Source organism: Schistocerca cancellata, chromosome 9 (genome assembly GCF_023864275.1).
Source record: "Schistocerca cancellata isolate TAMUIC-IGC-003103 chromosome 9, iqSchCanc2.1, whole genome shotgun sequence".
NCBI classification, from domain to species: domain Eukaryota; kingdom Metazoa; phylum Arthropoda; class Insecta; order Orthoptera; family Acrididae; genus Schistocerca; species Schistocerca cancellata.
The window spans coordinates 93,423,639-93,440,964 of record NC_064634.1 but is presented as its reverse complement, the minus strand read 5'-3'; positions in this window follow the sequence as shown (position 1 = coordinate 93,440,964).

Sequence of the window (17,326 nt, the reverse complement as noted above, 5' to 3'; positions counted from 1 at the left end):
GTGCAAGAATGGAAGGCTATACCCCAGCAGCTACTCGACCACCTGATCCAGAGTACGCCAACCCGTTGTGCGGCCTGTGGACGTGTACATGGTGATCATATCCCATATTCACGTCGGAGTACGTGCACAGGAAACAGTTGCGTTTTGTAGCACATGTGTTTCAGGACGGTTTTCTCAACTTATCACCGATACCGTGGACTTACAGTGTGTCTGTGTCGTCTACGTTCCCTATTTGCCTATGCTATCAGCGCTAGTTTCGTGTAGTACCACGTTGTCTGGCACCACATTCTGCAATTATCCTTAATTTAAGAGCATGAGTGTATCATAAAATTAGTGTCTGCATATACCGGGAACAAGCTGTAAGTCTACAAAGTGATAGCTTACAGTCACATGACTCATCCTAGAACACTGATCAAGTGTTGTTTTGTTTTTTGGTCATCAGTCTACTGACTGGTTTGATGCGGCCCGCCACGAATTCCTTTCCTGTGCTAACCTCTTCATCTCAGAGTAGCACTTGCAACCTACGTCCTCAATTATTTGCTTGACGTATTCCAATCTCTGTCTTCCTCTACAGTTTTTGCCCTCTACCGCTCCCTCTAATACCATGGAAGTCATTCCCTCATGTCTTAGCAGATGTCCTATCGTCCTGTCCCTTCTCCTTATCAGTGTTTTCCACATATTCCTTTCCTCTCCGATTCTGCGTAGAACCTCCTCATTCCTTTCCTTATCAGTCCACCTAATTTTCAACATTCGTCTGTAGCACCACATCTCAAATGCTTCGATTCTCTTCTGTTCCGGTTTTCCCACAGTCCATGTTTCACTACCATACAATGCTGTACTCCAGACGTACATCCTCAGAAATTTCTTCCTCAAATTAAGGCCGGTATTTGATATTAGTAGACTTCTCTTGGCCAGAAATGCCTTTTTTGCCATAGCGAGTCTGCTTTTGATGTCCTCCTTGCTCCGTCCGTTATTGGTTATTTTACTGCCTAGGTAGCAGAATTCCATAACTTCATTGACTTCGTAACCATCAATCCTGATGTTAAGTTTCTCACTGTTCTCATTTCGACTACTTCTCATTATCTTCGTCTTTCTCCGATTTACTCTCAAACCATACTGTGTACTCATTAGACTGTTCATTCCGTTCAGCAGATCATTTAATTCTTCTTCACTTTCACTCAGGATAGCATTGTCATCAGCGAATCGTATCATTGAAATTCTTTCACCTTGTATTTTAATTCCATTCCTGAACCTTTCTTTTATTTCCATCATTGCTTCCTCGATGTACAGATTGAAGAGTAGGGGCGAAAGGCTACAGCCTTGTCTTACACCCTTCTTAATACGAGCACTTCGTTCTTGATCGTCCACTCTCATTACTCCCTCTTGGTTGTTGTACATATTGTATATGACCCGTCTCTCCCTATAGCTTACCCCTACTTTTTTCAGAATCTCGAACAGTTTGCACCATTTTATATTGTCGAACGCTTTTTCCAGGTCGACAAATCCTATGAAAGTGTCTTGATTTTTCTTTAGCCTTGCTTCCACTATTAGCCGTAACGTCAGAATTGCCTCTCTCGTCCTTTACTTTTCCTAAATCCAAACTGATCGTCACCTAGCGCATTCTCAATTTTCTTTTCCATTCCTCTGTATATTATTCTTGTAAGCAGCTTCGATGCATGAGCTGTTAAGCTGATTGTGCGACAATTCTCGCACTTGTCAGCTCTTGCCGTCTTCGGAATTGTGTGGATGATGCTTTTCCGAAAGTCAGATGGTATATCGCCAGACTCATATATTCTACACACCAACGTGAATAGTCGTTTTGTTGCCACTTCCCCCAATGATTTTAGAAATTCTGATGGAATGTTATCTATTCCTTCTGCCTTATTTGACCGTAAGTCGTCCAAAGCTCTTTTAAATTCCGATTCTAATACTGGATCCCCTATCTCTTCTAAATCGACTCCTGTTTCTTCTTCTACCAAATCAGACAAATCTTCACCCTCACAGAGGCTTTCAATGTATTCTTTCCACCTATCTGCTCTCTCCTCTGCATTTAACAGTGGAATTCTCGTTGCAAGTGTGTAGCATCGATACTTACAGTACACTTGTTAGCCCACTGCTTGAATACTGCTCACTGGTGTGGGATCCGTACCAGATAGGGTTTATAGACGATATAGAGAAGATCCAACGGAGAGCAGCGCGCTTCGTTACAGGATCATTTAGTAATCGCGAAAGCGTTACGGAGATGACAGATAAACTCCAGTGGAAGACTCTGCAAGAGAGACGCTCAGTAGCTTGGTACGGGCTTTTGTTGAAGTTTCGAGAACATACCTTCACCGAGGAGTCAAGCAGTATATTGCTCCATGCTACGTATATCTCGCGAAGAGACCATGAGGATAAAATCAGAGAGATTAGAGCCCACACAGAGGCATACCGACAATCTTTCTTTCCACAAACAATACGAGACTGGAATAGAAGGGAGAACCGATAGAGGTACGCAAGGTACCCTCCGCCACACACCGTCAGGTGGCTGGCGGAGTGTGGATGTAGATGTAAATACCAAATAACACTTTTGGCAGACCCCGGAAGTGTACAAAATGTTCAAATGTATGTGAATTCCTAAGGGACCGAACTGCTGAGGTAATCGGTCCCTAGACTTACACACTACTTAAGCTAACTTAAATTAACGTGTGCTAAGAACAACACACACACACACCCATGCCCGAAGGATGACTCGAACCTCCAGCGGGAGGGCCGCGCAATCAGTGACATGGCCCCTCTAACCGCGGGGCGGAAGTATACAGAAAATGTCAAGACCAAGGTCGCATATATGATCCATGATAGAGCATTATAGAAATGCAGAAAAATCTGAAGTGGCAGGTTCTTGAGGTTAGATGCAAACTCTCCCTCGCAGGACTCCTTAAAAAGTGTTAAGTGGTAGTATTAAGTGAGGAATCTATAACGGGCATTCAAATCAAAACAGAACACCTGCCACGACGAAAAATAACAACCACACACGTTAAGACATTTATCCCAGTTGGAGACGAAACGATCTATTATTGTTTCAGAGAGCGCAGATAGCTGCTAATGGATCCATAACCGCACCCACTTCTGCACTTCCTCATACGACTGAAACCCACGTGCACGTGCGTCTTTCTTCTGTTTGCCAAAGAACTGAGAACCACGCAATTCCGGGCTGGACAGAGGATGTTGTTGTGTTTCGCAAACTGCTGAAGCACAGACTTAGTCTGATTAGCAGTGTGGGAGTGGGCAGTGTTGTGCAACAGGATGATTCCCTCTTAAGCATTCCTGGGCAACTCTCAGTTTTCGCAAAGCGTCCTCATAGCGCTGTGCATCGGCCGTAGTTTCACGCTCCAGGAATTCGATGAACAGAGGACCGTTGCAGTCAAAGGAGAAAGTCATCAGGACCTTACCAGAACTTGTGCGAATAGATTTGGATCTCTTTGGTGGGGGAGATGTGGGATGTCTCCACTTCTGGCTTTGATGTAAGCACTCGAGCTGTAAGAATCCTGTCGGACTGAACTATGCTATTGCACAATAGAGCCCATTCCCACACTGCTAATCAGACGAATGTCACAGATCAGCTATTTGGACGGTAAACGCTATAACATCCTCTGTACTCCCCGGATTTTTCACTGTGTGATTTCCACATCATTCGATGACCTGAAGAAAGACATTTGTGGATGTCAGTTTCAGTCAGACAAGGAAGGGCAAGAGTGGATGTGTTTGTGGATCTGTCAGCGGCCGACCATCTTTTACAAAACAGGAATTGCTTGTCTCATCTCCCAGCGGGATAAATGTCTTAACAAGTGTGGTAATTACTTCTGAATGCAGCCATTCCATGTCCTCTTGTGGCGGACGTTCGGTTTCCATTTGACTCCTCATAGGAAGCTACCATAGTTCCCTAGATATTGCTCTTGTACTGATTGTGAAGATTAGATAAATCCAATCGCAGCCTACACAGAGCATTTAAGAATTCAATTTCCCACGCTACGTTCGCGGCTGCAATTGAAAGAAACTTTAATATCTAGTACAACTGGAAGTATCCTCTGGCATGCACCTCATCGTAATTTCCAGTATATGGATGTAGATTGAGATGCTGAAGTTGATTTGTGGTGTGCGAGAAACTACACAACGAGGCGCAGCCAAACACAGCACTATTAGAGTTATCTTGAAGCGGCCAATCATGGCTCAAGATTCAGGATGGGATGATGATGATGATGATGTTTAGTTTGTGGGGCGCTCAACTGCGTGGTTTTCAGCGCCCATACAATTTCCCAACCTTTGCTCAGTCCAATTTCGCCACTTTCCTGGATGATGATGAAATGATGAGGACAACACAAACACCCAGTCATCTCGAGGCAGGTGAAAATCCCTGACCGCGCCGGGAATCGAACCCGGGATGCAGGATGGGCGGCGACGACTGCTGATCCAAATAAAAACCAGGTTGATATTACTGCGTGGCGAGGATCGTAGCGAGATGTCGGTGAGGAACGACCAGCAAGGTGGCACCATGAACACCCTGTAACTCCCAGTTGAATCTGTGATTAGCACACTCAGGGACACTTTAGCCCCTATGAAGTATTGTCCCAATCTGGGTAGATGTAAGGTTGTGTAGAATGAGAATATAGTGGCAGCTTTAATGAATTTATTGGAGTTTGTACAGAGAAGTAGGAAGATGCACAGCAAAATGTCAGAGTGGCAGATGCAGCTCAGGACCATGTGGAACCCACTAGAGCAGCCTGAGCGGTTCCAGGCTAGGGGCACCAGGCTGTTGGGTTCAAGGCTAGGGGGTTCCAGGCTGTGGGGCTCCAGACCTGGGGGGCTCCAGGTTGGGGGCCTCGGGGCTCCAGGCTAGGGGTCTCCGCTGGTGCAGTGACGGTTGGTGCAGGCACCGCTGTGGCCATCGGCGCGGCAACGACACACATCGCAGCCATGTGTGAAGCTGGTTCCGGGCACACAGTTCACGCCAGCCACGTCTCGCGCTGCAACACAAATAAAACGAGGTGTCAGCAGAAAGGCTGTGTGTGCGAGCTGCCATACACTTCACTGTCCTCCAAGCACAATACAAGGATGTTCTGAAAGCAAGAGAAGATGGTACAGGTGACACAATCAAATGCCATTTGAATCCACACCCGTTTCTGGTTTAATGATGGAAGGGGCGTCAGGAGAGGAGCAATGACACATGTGCAGAGCGACGAAGAAGAGAGAGTAGCAGCATACTGGAGTGCCCGACGTTATTCGAATAGGGTATGTCTATGAGAGTTGGTCTACTGAGTGAGACGGACCGGTGGAATATTTCACAAATGGGTAGCTAGAGAGCAGCCCCCACCGTTTTCGAAGCAGGTCCTTTGCTAAGAAACGTGGTGCTCAAGTGTTGCTCTTATATTCGTGTTAGTTCTGCAGAAAAATCAAATTCTTGATTCAGGTAAGCCAAAAAGTTTTGTCGAGGAGTTACTTAGTTTTTAGTATTAAGACTCAGTTTGCACAATATTGATGCAGTTCCTTTACTGTGAGCTTGACACATTTGTGGGAATGAAACTAATCTAAAATGTCTATAGAGTTCACCACCTAACGACAGGTGGTCCATCTCTTCCTGACAATCAGGAGAGATTGGCCAGTACTATTTGGGAGCGATGGACCAGTGTTATTTGGCAGAGATGACATACATGTTTTGATGTGGGACAGCTGGATCACAATTGCATTTAGCTTAGGAGATAATGGAAATTTAATGACACTCTGTAAAGGGATTAAATAACATGCATTGTTTTCAAAGCTACCATTTTTCTCTTTCAAAAAATTCCAACTGATTACAAACGACTGGGTCTTGTGAGCATGGTGAATGGTCCGAATATGGGTTAATAAAGGCTATGGACGCTGTGCGAAACAATTTCATGGGTATCAACGCTAAATACAAGATTGCAGTAAAAAACCTATTCTACGGGTAATATGGGACCTCATCCATTACTGGGGACTATCAACAAACGGAAGCTCATTGATCATATTAAGAAACTGCAAGAGCGAGGTTTCGCTTCATCTTGAGATTCAGTACGGTGTATGGCATTTGAATTAGGAGAAACGCAAAATATACCTCATGTATTCAATAGTCAATCAAAAAAAGCCAGTTACGACTGGCTCATCTCCTTTGCTACACGTAATCAAAATATCCTTATAAGAAAGACAGAAGGTGTGTCAGTTGCTCGAGCGAAAGGGCTGAATGAAGCCACTGTAAAAGTATTTCAAACTTCTTGAAAATAGCTCTAAGCACTACGTGACTTAACATCTAAGGTCATCGGTCCCGTAAGACTTAGAACTACTTAAAACTAACTAACCTAAGGACATCACACACATCCATGCCCGAGACAGGATTCGAACCTGCGACCGTAGCACCAGAGCGGTTCCGGACTGAAGCGCCTGGAGCCGCTCGGCCACAGCGGCCGGAAGGCTACTTGAAACTGTACGAAAATGTACGAAAACGACTTGTTTGTTAAATCGGGACACATCTACCACACAGTTGAAGCGGGACTGCAGTTGAACAACGAACCTGACTGTTTTACAAACAGAGGATCAATAAATGTTACTTCAGTCACATGCACGTATATGGAATTTTAATTCACGCTTTTCTTCATGTGCAGCCATATTTTATGCCGCCCATCTGTCGCATTTATTCATTTAATCTCTTGCATTTTAAGTGGCAGTGCCAGAGTAATATAATGCACTTAACTTTATATGACACTATATACAAACCTGCTGCGAGAAGTCAACACGTCAGTTACATACTGAGGAAAAAAGAGATCTAACTCTCCCAGGGTTGTCCTACACAACACGATGTCAAACCGACGTGTACTGGCAACATGGTCGCCAATGGAAGTGCGTGCTGTTGTCCGATATGAATGGGCATGTGGGACTAGTGTGTGAATCATCCATGAACGCCTACATACCGTGTATGATGAAGAGGTTGTGTCCTGTCAGACGGTTGGTCGCTGGAGCTGCATGTTCAGAGAACGAAGGAAGAGTGTCGAGGATGAAGGTCGAAGTGAGTGATCCTCTACATCCACAAACCAACGCTGAAGTGGAGCAGGCTGTGCGACAGTTCCATGGGCGTAGGGCGCCGAGTTTTGCCAGAGCAGTTTCTTCAAATTATAAAATGCAATCTAGCATTTTATCTAATTCTGACCCTCCCATATGTATTGACACACACAGTGGTTACGGTTACTACAAGCCACACCACACGTTGGGAAACGGGGCCAAATTTCTAGTAGTTTACTGTCGAGTTGAGATTTTCACACACAAATCTTTTATTCATATCCTACAGAAACGAGCAGTACGGCAATAAACAGCCTTTTAAACACGCCGCTAACGGCAATCAAGTAATTCATACCAATACAACAATTTTAAAAAATTTCTTTTTTTAAAAAAATAGAAGTAACAGTACGGCAATAAACAACCTTTCAAAACACGCGCTAATGGCAATAAAGTAATTTATAGCAATACAATAGTTTAAAAATTTAAAGAACATTAGTAAACAGGCTACTAAAGTAAATACAGAACTTTGTTAATAAAGTACGGTGAGGTAGTGAAGCTACCAACACCGCCATTAAAAAAAAATCAAAGGTCTCAGCAAACACAGGATTAGTGGCAATAAAGGATTGGAGGAATTTAAAGAGGTTTTTAAACAAAAGTGTTCTGGAATATCATTAGAACATAACAGATATGACGGACCCATGTAAGGCGGCCTTAAATCACCCACTCAGGGATGCTCAGGCTAGGCAGAATACTGACCAATTTAAATACGCCCGTAAACATTGTAAGACGTGTATATTTCTATTGTTTATTGTCAAATCACAATTTATGAAAGATGTTTATATTTTATTAATAGGTTTAAGTAGGAATAATTAATATTTGTCATGTTGGAAATAATTGTGGTAGCAGGGAATGTCTGCACCAAAGTATTGTTGACAAGAGAGACAGCAAATCGATATAATTTTAAAAAAGGGCGGGAGAGACCGCGTATGGATCCATTTTAAAAAAAAGAGCGGGAAAGACCGCGCACTGATAACATTTTGTAATGGTAGCAGGGATTGTCTGCGCCAGAAAGCATTGTTGGCAGGAGAGACCGCACTTTAGCGTTCGTAGTAAGTCAGTAGTAAGCGAGAAGTGAAGCGAGTGGGTAGCGGGTCTGAAGTGAGAGAAGCGGTGTGCCTACCAGCCACCAGTTATGATTTACAACAGATTATAAACGGATGTACAGAGACATCAGCTAACTATTATAATAAGAGGAGCTAATATTGAATTAATTTTTTGAGAAACTCAAGACTACTGAAGGTATGTTTGCGCATTGCTAGTTGTAAGATTACTGTAAAAAATAAGTCCCATTTGAACGTTTGTAAAATCATTTCATTCGGAATACAATTAACTTTTGCCAGTAATATTGCATTTCTAATTATAATCCATCCCAAAAACCATCAACGCAAAACTTTGCAAAATTTTATTATTGTTAAGAAAAAGTTTAACTATGAATTACGTAACTTCAGTCAAATTAATTAAAGATAACGTCTGCTTTGGTAATAAATGCAGCCACTTATTATGAAATCCCACCAGCAGCTAATAGAGTATAGTAAAACAGAATAAGTATATTCATGTCGCAGTTAAATGTAGCAGTCAGATGGCGATCCAGTAACAGTAAAAAAGGTAAGGAACAGTTTTGGGTTATTGCAGATAACGACTGAGGGCCACACGACAACGACAGGTTCTATGTTTCGTCGAAATATCCGAAAATCACTTTTAAAAAGCAGCAATTAAATTTGTGTGCGAAGATTGAGAAAGAGAATAAATTTCAAAGGGGAGATTTCATTTGTTATTATTAAGCAAGAGATAGAAATCCTAAGGGAAGGTTATATAGGTTATTGTAAAAGGGAAGGTTATGCGTAACAAAAGAGATATAGAGGAGACGAGACGGTTTCAACACAATTGCCACTCTCAGGCTAGTCACTGCACCGACCTTTAGCCAGCGAAAACTTGTAATAAGATGGCTTAACTTGCTGACAGAATTGTAGCTAACCTCGTGCAAAAACATTACACCACACACTCCTGAATGAGCGACCACATGATCAACCAACAAGAAGCATGAATTTACTCATAACACACGACAAAATGGCGAAACAATTAAACTGCCGAAACTACACCTCCCATCGGGCAGTAACGAGAGGAGGAGGAAAGATCACTGTCTTCAATTACACCAGTGCCGGGCACAGGAAACCCGATCGCCGGAGGCCACAAGGTAGAAGAGACACTGGTTACGCAACCTTATTACTTAATGATTAAACCTTCCACTAACTTAACTTGCAATTCTGCTCGAACAGGCAGTACACGACCTCCGATGGCAAGGATCCACACATCCGACCGCGCACGCGTCGCCAGTGTACCCAACACGCCACGGTCACGCGACAACTCGCTCTGTCACCGGAGTACACGTCTTCTCTGCAACGTTGACGGGTAGTGACCGCTCCTTCATGTTAGGTGTCTCCTTTTTAAACTCCGGTGTTGAAACGGAGGACTTAAAGAAGCTTGTTAACGTCCCACCAAGGTGAAATGAACAGCAACTACTCGTGGGGCGATCCTGTATACAACCAAACCGCGGGGAGCTCTTTCGTCAACTCCACCCGCTCATTACACACAACCGACATACATCACGTGGCGACTCGGTACAACCGACCACGCCTGGTCCGCGATACACTGCCCTCGCGTGTCCACCAGACTTTCTGAGCGCACCATCCTACTTCCGCGCCACCACACGAAGTTACCACCGGTCAAAGATCTCACTTCCTCCATGGCAGTTTCCCGGATCAAACGCAGATATCGACAGCAGAGGGAAAGACAACCAAGCAGCCACTTAATGACAGACAACATATCAAACAAACATGTCAGGGGAAGAAAAGAAAAACCAATGCAATTTAAACACAAGGTGTAGCACCAGTCGACACACGGCTCAGTATATATAAGTGGGGGTCGGAATTAGATATAATGCTAGATTGCATTTCACATTTTACCTCAGCACACTAATTATTCTGAGGTGAGAAAGAGCCACAAAAGGTAAGGCGGGAGTGAAAATCATCATGTTTAGTCTGCAGTTAAGACAGGACTTAAAACTTCGCGCAGAACCTGAATCTGCACTTTGTTACCTTTTAAGTTATATATATTTATTTATTTAAATTACACATGGTGAATCATAATTAATGGCGTAAACGCATACAGTTGAAAATACACGATACTATAAGGATAAAAGTCTCAGTAAACATAGGGTCGAAAATGCGTACCTTAAGAATTACGTGCAATTTTTCATCTTCGATACTGTGAAGCAAATCTCTTCTACTGTAAGTTCTTTGCGTTCCACAGTTTGGGAACAAAAACAGGCCAGCAAACATGGGCTCTAAAACGCATACCTTAAGAGCTATGAGCACGCACTAATCTTCGCTTCTTGGAAACACAACTCTTCTAATGAACAATTCCTCATAACTTTAGAGGTATACATTTTAGAGCAAATGCTTACCGGACATTTTTTCTTGTTTAGGTTCATGCTAATACTTCCCAAAATTCGGAAAGCAAGGAACTTGCAGTAGATGACATTTGCTTCACAGTATCGAAGATGAAAAATTGCTCGTAGCTATTAAGGTATGCATACCCGACCGTATGTCTACTGAGACTTTTTTGTTTCTAGTATCGTGTACTTTCAACTATATGCTTTTACATTAATTATGATACAGTATAGACACTCCTGGAAAATTAAAAAAGAACACACTGACGCAACTGAATAAGACCTGTTATACTTGCACGGGACACTATGAGAGGGCAGTGCATTCGATGATGAAACGCGCCACACCGCGGACACACCAGGAACTGCGGTATCAGCCGTCCTGTTGCAAGTTGCTCAGCAGCTAGAATGAGATTTTCACTCTGCAGCGGAGTTTGCGCTGATATGAAACTTCCTGGCAGATTAAAACTGTGTGCCGGACCGAGACTCGAACTCAGGACCTTTGCCTTTCGCAGGAGAGCTTCTGTAAAGTTTGGAAGGTAGGAGACGAGGTACTGGCAGAAGTAAAGCTGTGAGAACGGGGCGTGAGTCGTGCTTGGGTAGCTCAGATGGTAGAGCACTTGACCGCGAAAGGCAAAGCTACCGAGTTCGAGTCTCGGTCCGGCACACAGTTCTAATCTGCCAGGAAGTTTCATGCTCAGCAGCTGTTCACCGCCAGAGCCAGTGGCAGCCAATTTGCCGTGGTGTATGGAGCTCCTTGTGTGTCTTCAACATTGTCAGCACGCTGCGACAGCGTGTACGTGAACCGTTCGTGCAACTACGGAGTATGAGCGAGGGCGTATAGTGGGCCTGCTGGAGGCCGGATGGACATACCGCAAAATTGCGCAACACGTGGGACGACAGGTCTCCCCAGGACATTGATGTTGTCGCCAGTCCACATGCCCGTCGACTTGGGTCCGGACAGCGGCGACGCACAGATGCACGCCAAGACGTTCGCCTCTTACGAAGTACCGTGCAGGACCGCACCGTCACTTCACAACAAATTAGGGACACTGTTGCTTCGTGAGTTTCATCGAGAACCATTCGCAACCGTCTCCTTGAAGCAGGGCGACGATCCCGCGTGCAGTTATGGCGTCTTCCGCTCATACTCCAACATCGCTCAGCCCGCCTCCAGTGGTGTCACGATAGGCGTTTATGGAAGGACGAATGGAGACGTGTCGTCTTCAGTGATGAGGGTCACTTCTCCCTCGGGGCCAGTGACGGTCAAACACGTGTGTGGCGCCGTGCAGAGGAGCGCCAAAATCTGGAGTGTAAACGACAGAGGCACACAGGATCAATCATGGTGTGGGGAGCCATATCCTAGACTGGCCGTTCTCCATTGGTGACAGTAGAGGGAGCATAGAACAGTGAACGGTACATTGAACCCATTTTTCAACCGGTCTTGCTACCGTTCATGCACCAACAAGGCGACATGCTTTTCCAACAGGAAAATGCACGTCCACATGTCTCCTGTGCCACCCAACAAGCTCTTCAAGGTGTACGCCAACTACCCTGGCCAGCACAATCCCCCATGGAGCTTGTTTGGGACCGGATGAAACGTCATCTTGCACTGTCTGCACGACTGGAACAGAATATGGCCCGTCTGGGGTACCAGGTGGACACTGCATGGCAGGCCATTCATCAAGACTACATTCGGCACCTCTACAATCGTCATCATTGGAGAATTGCAGCCTGCAATGTTGCAAAAGGAGGGTAGACGCAGTACTAGCGCCGACAATGCACACGCTCTGTTGACTTTACTCACATGGGTAGGGCTCTGTCTTTGTGATCGTGTGTTGTATACATCCCCAAGGGTGTGTCAATGAAATTTCCCTCTGCTGGGTCGACGAATTCATGGTGTTCTTTTTTCGTTTCCCAGAAGTATATATACAGGGTGTTACAAAAAGGTACGGCCAAACTTTCAGGAAACATTCCTCACACACAAATAAAGAAAAGATGTTATGTGGACATGTATCCGGAAACGCTTAATTTACATGTTAGAGCTCATTTTAGTTTCGTCAGTATGTACTGTACTTCCTCGATTCACCGCCAGTTAGCCCAATTGAAGGAAGGTAATGTTGACTTCGATGCTTCTGTTGACATGCGACTCATTGCTCTACAGTACTAGCATCAAGCACATCAGTACGTAGCATCAACAGATTAGTGTTCATCACAAACGTGGTTTTGCAGTCAGTGCAATGTTTACAAATGCGGAGTTGGCAGATGCCCATTTGATGTATGGATTAGCACGGGGCAATAGCCGTGGCGCGGTACGTTTGTATCGAGACAGATTTCCAGAACGAAGGTGTCCCGACAGGAAGACGTTCGAAGCAATTGATCGGCTTCTTAGGGAGCTCGGAATATTCCAGCCTATGACTCGCGACTGGGGAAGACCTAGAACGACGAGGACACCTGCAATGGACGAGGCAATTCTTCGTGCAGTTGACGATAACCCTAATGTCAGCGTCAGAGAAGTTGCTGCTGTAAAGGAAACGTTGACCACGTCACTGTATGGAGAGTGCTACGGGAGAACAAGTTGTTTCCGTACCGTGTACAGCGTGTGGAGGCACTATCAGCAGCTGATTGGCCTCCACGGGTACACTTCTGCGAATGGTTCATCCAATCAGTGCAAATGTTCTCTTTACGGATGAGGCTTCATTCCAACGTGATCAAATTGTAAATTTTCACAATCAACATGTGTGGGCTGACGAGAATCCGCATGCAATTGTGCAATCACGTCATCAACACAGATTTTCTGTGAACGTTTGGGCAGGCATTGTTGGTGATGTCTTGATTGGGCCCCATGTTCTTCCACCTACGCTCAGTGGAGCACGTTATTATGATTTCATACGGGATACTCTACCTGTGCTGCTAGAACATGTGCCTTTACAAGTACGACACAAGATGTGGTTCATGCAAGATGGAGCTCCTGCACATTTCAGTCGAAGTGTTCGTACGCTTCTCAACAACAGATTCCGTGACCGATGGATTGGTAGAGGCGGACCAATTCCATGGCCTCCACGCTCTCCTGACCTCAACACTCTTGACTTTCATTTATTGGGGCATTTGATAGCTCTTGTCTACGCAACCCCGGTACCAAATGTAGAGACTCTTAGTGCTCGTATTGTGGACGGCTGTGATACAACACGCCATTCTCCAGGGCTGCATCAGCGCATCAGGGATTCCATGCGACGGAGGGTGGATGCATGTATCCTCGCTAACGGAAGACATTTTGAACATTTCCTGTAACAAAGTGTTTGAAGTCACGCTGGTACGTACTGTTGCTGTGTGTTTCCATTCCGTGATTAATGTGATTTGAAGAGAAGTAAAAAAATGAGCTCTAACATGGAAAGTAAGCGTTTCCGGACACACGTCCACATAACATATTTTCTTTCTTTGTGTGTGAGGAATGTTTCCTGAAAGTTTGGCCGTACCATTTTGTAGCACCTTATATACATTAGAAGAGATGCAAAATCTTATCCAACTCAGTCTGCTCATTAAGAATATTATCAGCGCCACTAGTTTTATGTGTATGTATTTCCATTTCTTCTGACAAGTTCCTGCCGGCTCCTTTCCTGCTAAGTGTAATATTTTCATGTTGTTCTCAATGTTTCTCACTGAATGGTTATCTTCAGCAACGTAGTCCGCAATCGTAAATTTGTTCAAGTTGGCAGGTATTAACGCAGCAAGGTTTTCTTTGTATCTAATCTCAAGACTCCTGCCTATCTGACCAATTGCCCTAGGGCATTTCACCGGTAAACCAATGCATCATATGTTTTGACGAATACACGGATGCTGTCTGATGATGAATTATGTAAACTTTGTGAATAAAATAATGTAAAACCAGTTTGATGCTGGTTGCTGTTCACTGTCAACAACTAATTTCGTATAACAGCCACAGTCTCCAACCTTGCATTTATCTGACAAAATTGAATTCATGACATGCATCAACCAGCTCTGTAGTAATATACGTACAATTTGTAAGATCCAGTGGCATGTTTCATATCTAATGTCATATATATACAAATCTGTCAAGTGGCACAGAGCTCGTTGTTGGATCCAGTGTGAAATGTGTGATTTTTTAAAAAATATTAACACAAAGCTCTGCAGTGGAGAGCCACTACCTTTCAATCATGTATTTTAAATAACGATTAAGTGGATGACACAACCCACCAGGGTAGCTGAGAGTGCTAACGCGCAGCTTCCTGGACTCGGGTAGGCACGCTGGCCCCCCGGATCGAATCCACCCGGCAGATTACCGACGAGAGCCGGTATGCTGGTCAGCCTGGATGTGGTTTTTAGGCGGTTTTCCACATCCTGCTATGTGAATACTGGGCTGGTCCCCACGTTCCACCTCAGTTACACAGCTCGCAGACATCTGAACACATTCCCACTACTTCCTGGATTCCACTAGACACAGACAGTTGGGGTACACTATTTCCGTCCTGGGGGGTGCGGGGTGGCGGCAAGAAGGGCATCTGGCCACCGCTTCAAAGTAACATGCCAAATCCGATTAACTATGGCCGACCCTGCGTATCTGTGTGACAACGCGCAAGCGATAGATAGATAGATAGATAGATCAAGTGGATGACTCGCGTATCTACAAGACAGAGCCAACGACTCCCACATTGGATATACATTATGTGATTTCACGCACAATACCTTCGGAAGAAAACTCTCGAAACCATGTTCAAGGTTTAATTAACCTGTATTTTGCAACTGGTTGGCTGTTGTTTCCAATCGATTGAAGCTCTTGCATGCACAGTTGCTAAATCGCAACAATGTTCAAAATCTTATATTGAAAATGTATGACCAGTGCTAATCTACTAAAACTGATAATTATGGGAATTGCTGTTATATTATTTATCTTGGGTATCTGTATATTAGTAGAAAGCATCTATTCTTGCTATTAAATTCATATACTTCTTCGCATTAAGCAGTTATGTAACTTAACTGATTTCACAGAACATATCAGCTGTGTATACAGAACGTCGCACTTGTTTCCATGATCCCAAATATCTTTCTGTCCAGAAGCAAAAAACGAAAAATGCATCAAGTAAATGTTGTTCATCCATCAGGGGACATTAATCAGCACGATTCCCTTTCATGAAACTTTATTCATAGCGAAAATAGGACCAGCAGTGGGCCCTTTTTTTTTAAGTTTTACCCTATATTGTTTCTGGCAACCAACCTCGCCTCCTCAAGACCTCCTTAAGAATGTTTCACATGTTGTATCCTGTGGCGTTTTCATCAGTCAACCCCCTCTCCTCAAGACGTGTTCAGGAACGTTTCTCAGTGTACCTTTCAGGTAGACATGACGTTATTAAAAACTTAACACAAAACTGACTCTTAGTCTCCTGCACCAGCATGTACTGCAAGTACCAGCACGACGTGACTCGTCCACTTCCAGGAGTTAGAAAACAAATGGAAGCACAAAGAAAATGCAGACGGCCCAGTCAGTCAACCGTTCTCAGTGGAAGGTTTGTGTGAGATCCATGTACACCATAGAGGGCAAGATAGAAGTGCTACTCATCTGTGGAGAATGTAAGTTAGCAGAGCAATAATCGCAATAATATTTCCTTGTTTACAAAAACGGTACATGTACAGGGTTATTACAAATGATTGAAGCGATTTCACAGCTCTACAATAACTTTATTATTTGAGATATTTTCACAATGGTTTGCACACACATACAAAAACTCAAAAAGTTTTTTTAGGCATTCACAAATGTTCGATATGTGCCCCTTTAGTGATTCGGCAGACATCAAGCCGATAATCAAGTTCCTCCCACACTCGGCGCAGCATGTCCCCACCAATGAGTTCGAAAGCACTGTTGATGCGAGCTCGCAGTTCTGGCACGCTTCTTGGTAGAGGAGGTTTAAACACTGAATCTTTCACATCACTATGCGTGAAACTTGCCCGCACGCGCTCAATCGTTTCTTCACTCACTGCAGGCCGACCCGTTGATTTCCCCTTACAGAGGCATCCTGAAGCTTTAAACTGCGCATAACATCGCCGAATAGAGTTAGCAGTTGGTGGATCTTTGTTGAACTTCGTCCTGAAGTGTCGTTGCACTGTTGTGACTGACTGATGTGAGTGCATTTCAAGCACGACATACGCTTTCTCGGCTCCTGTCGCCATTTTGTCTCACTGCGCTCTCGAGCGCTCTGGCGGCAGAAACCTGAAGTGCGGGTTCAGCGGAACAAAACTTTATGAGTTTTTCTACGTATCTGTAGTGTGTCGTGACCATATGTCAATGAATGGAGCTACAGTGAATTTATGAAATCGGTTCAATCATTTGTAATAGCCCTGTACTGCGGTACTATAGTACTTTTAAACAATCTTATGTACAGTAAAGATAATCCGTGATTAAAAATTGACCATCATTACCTTCAACTGAAGACAGCTGAGTGAACAACTGGTGTATTGTTTCCTTGCGCTTGAATTTGTTTTCTCTCAACTGTAGCAAGTGGACGAGTTACATCCCCCCAGCACCTGCAGCGCATACTGGTACAGATGATACTGGTACTGGTGACTCAGATTCAGTTTTGTGTTACGTATTTAATAACGTGATGTCTATGTGAATGGAACATTGGGATCATTTTTTGAACAGGTCTTGAAGGGAGGAAGTGAATAACGGAATAAAAAAACTCAGTACCATTTAAAGTACTCATAACCTCTGGCTACAAATTCGCACAATAACTTTTACTGTGTCTTATCAACAGCAGAATTCTTTTT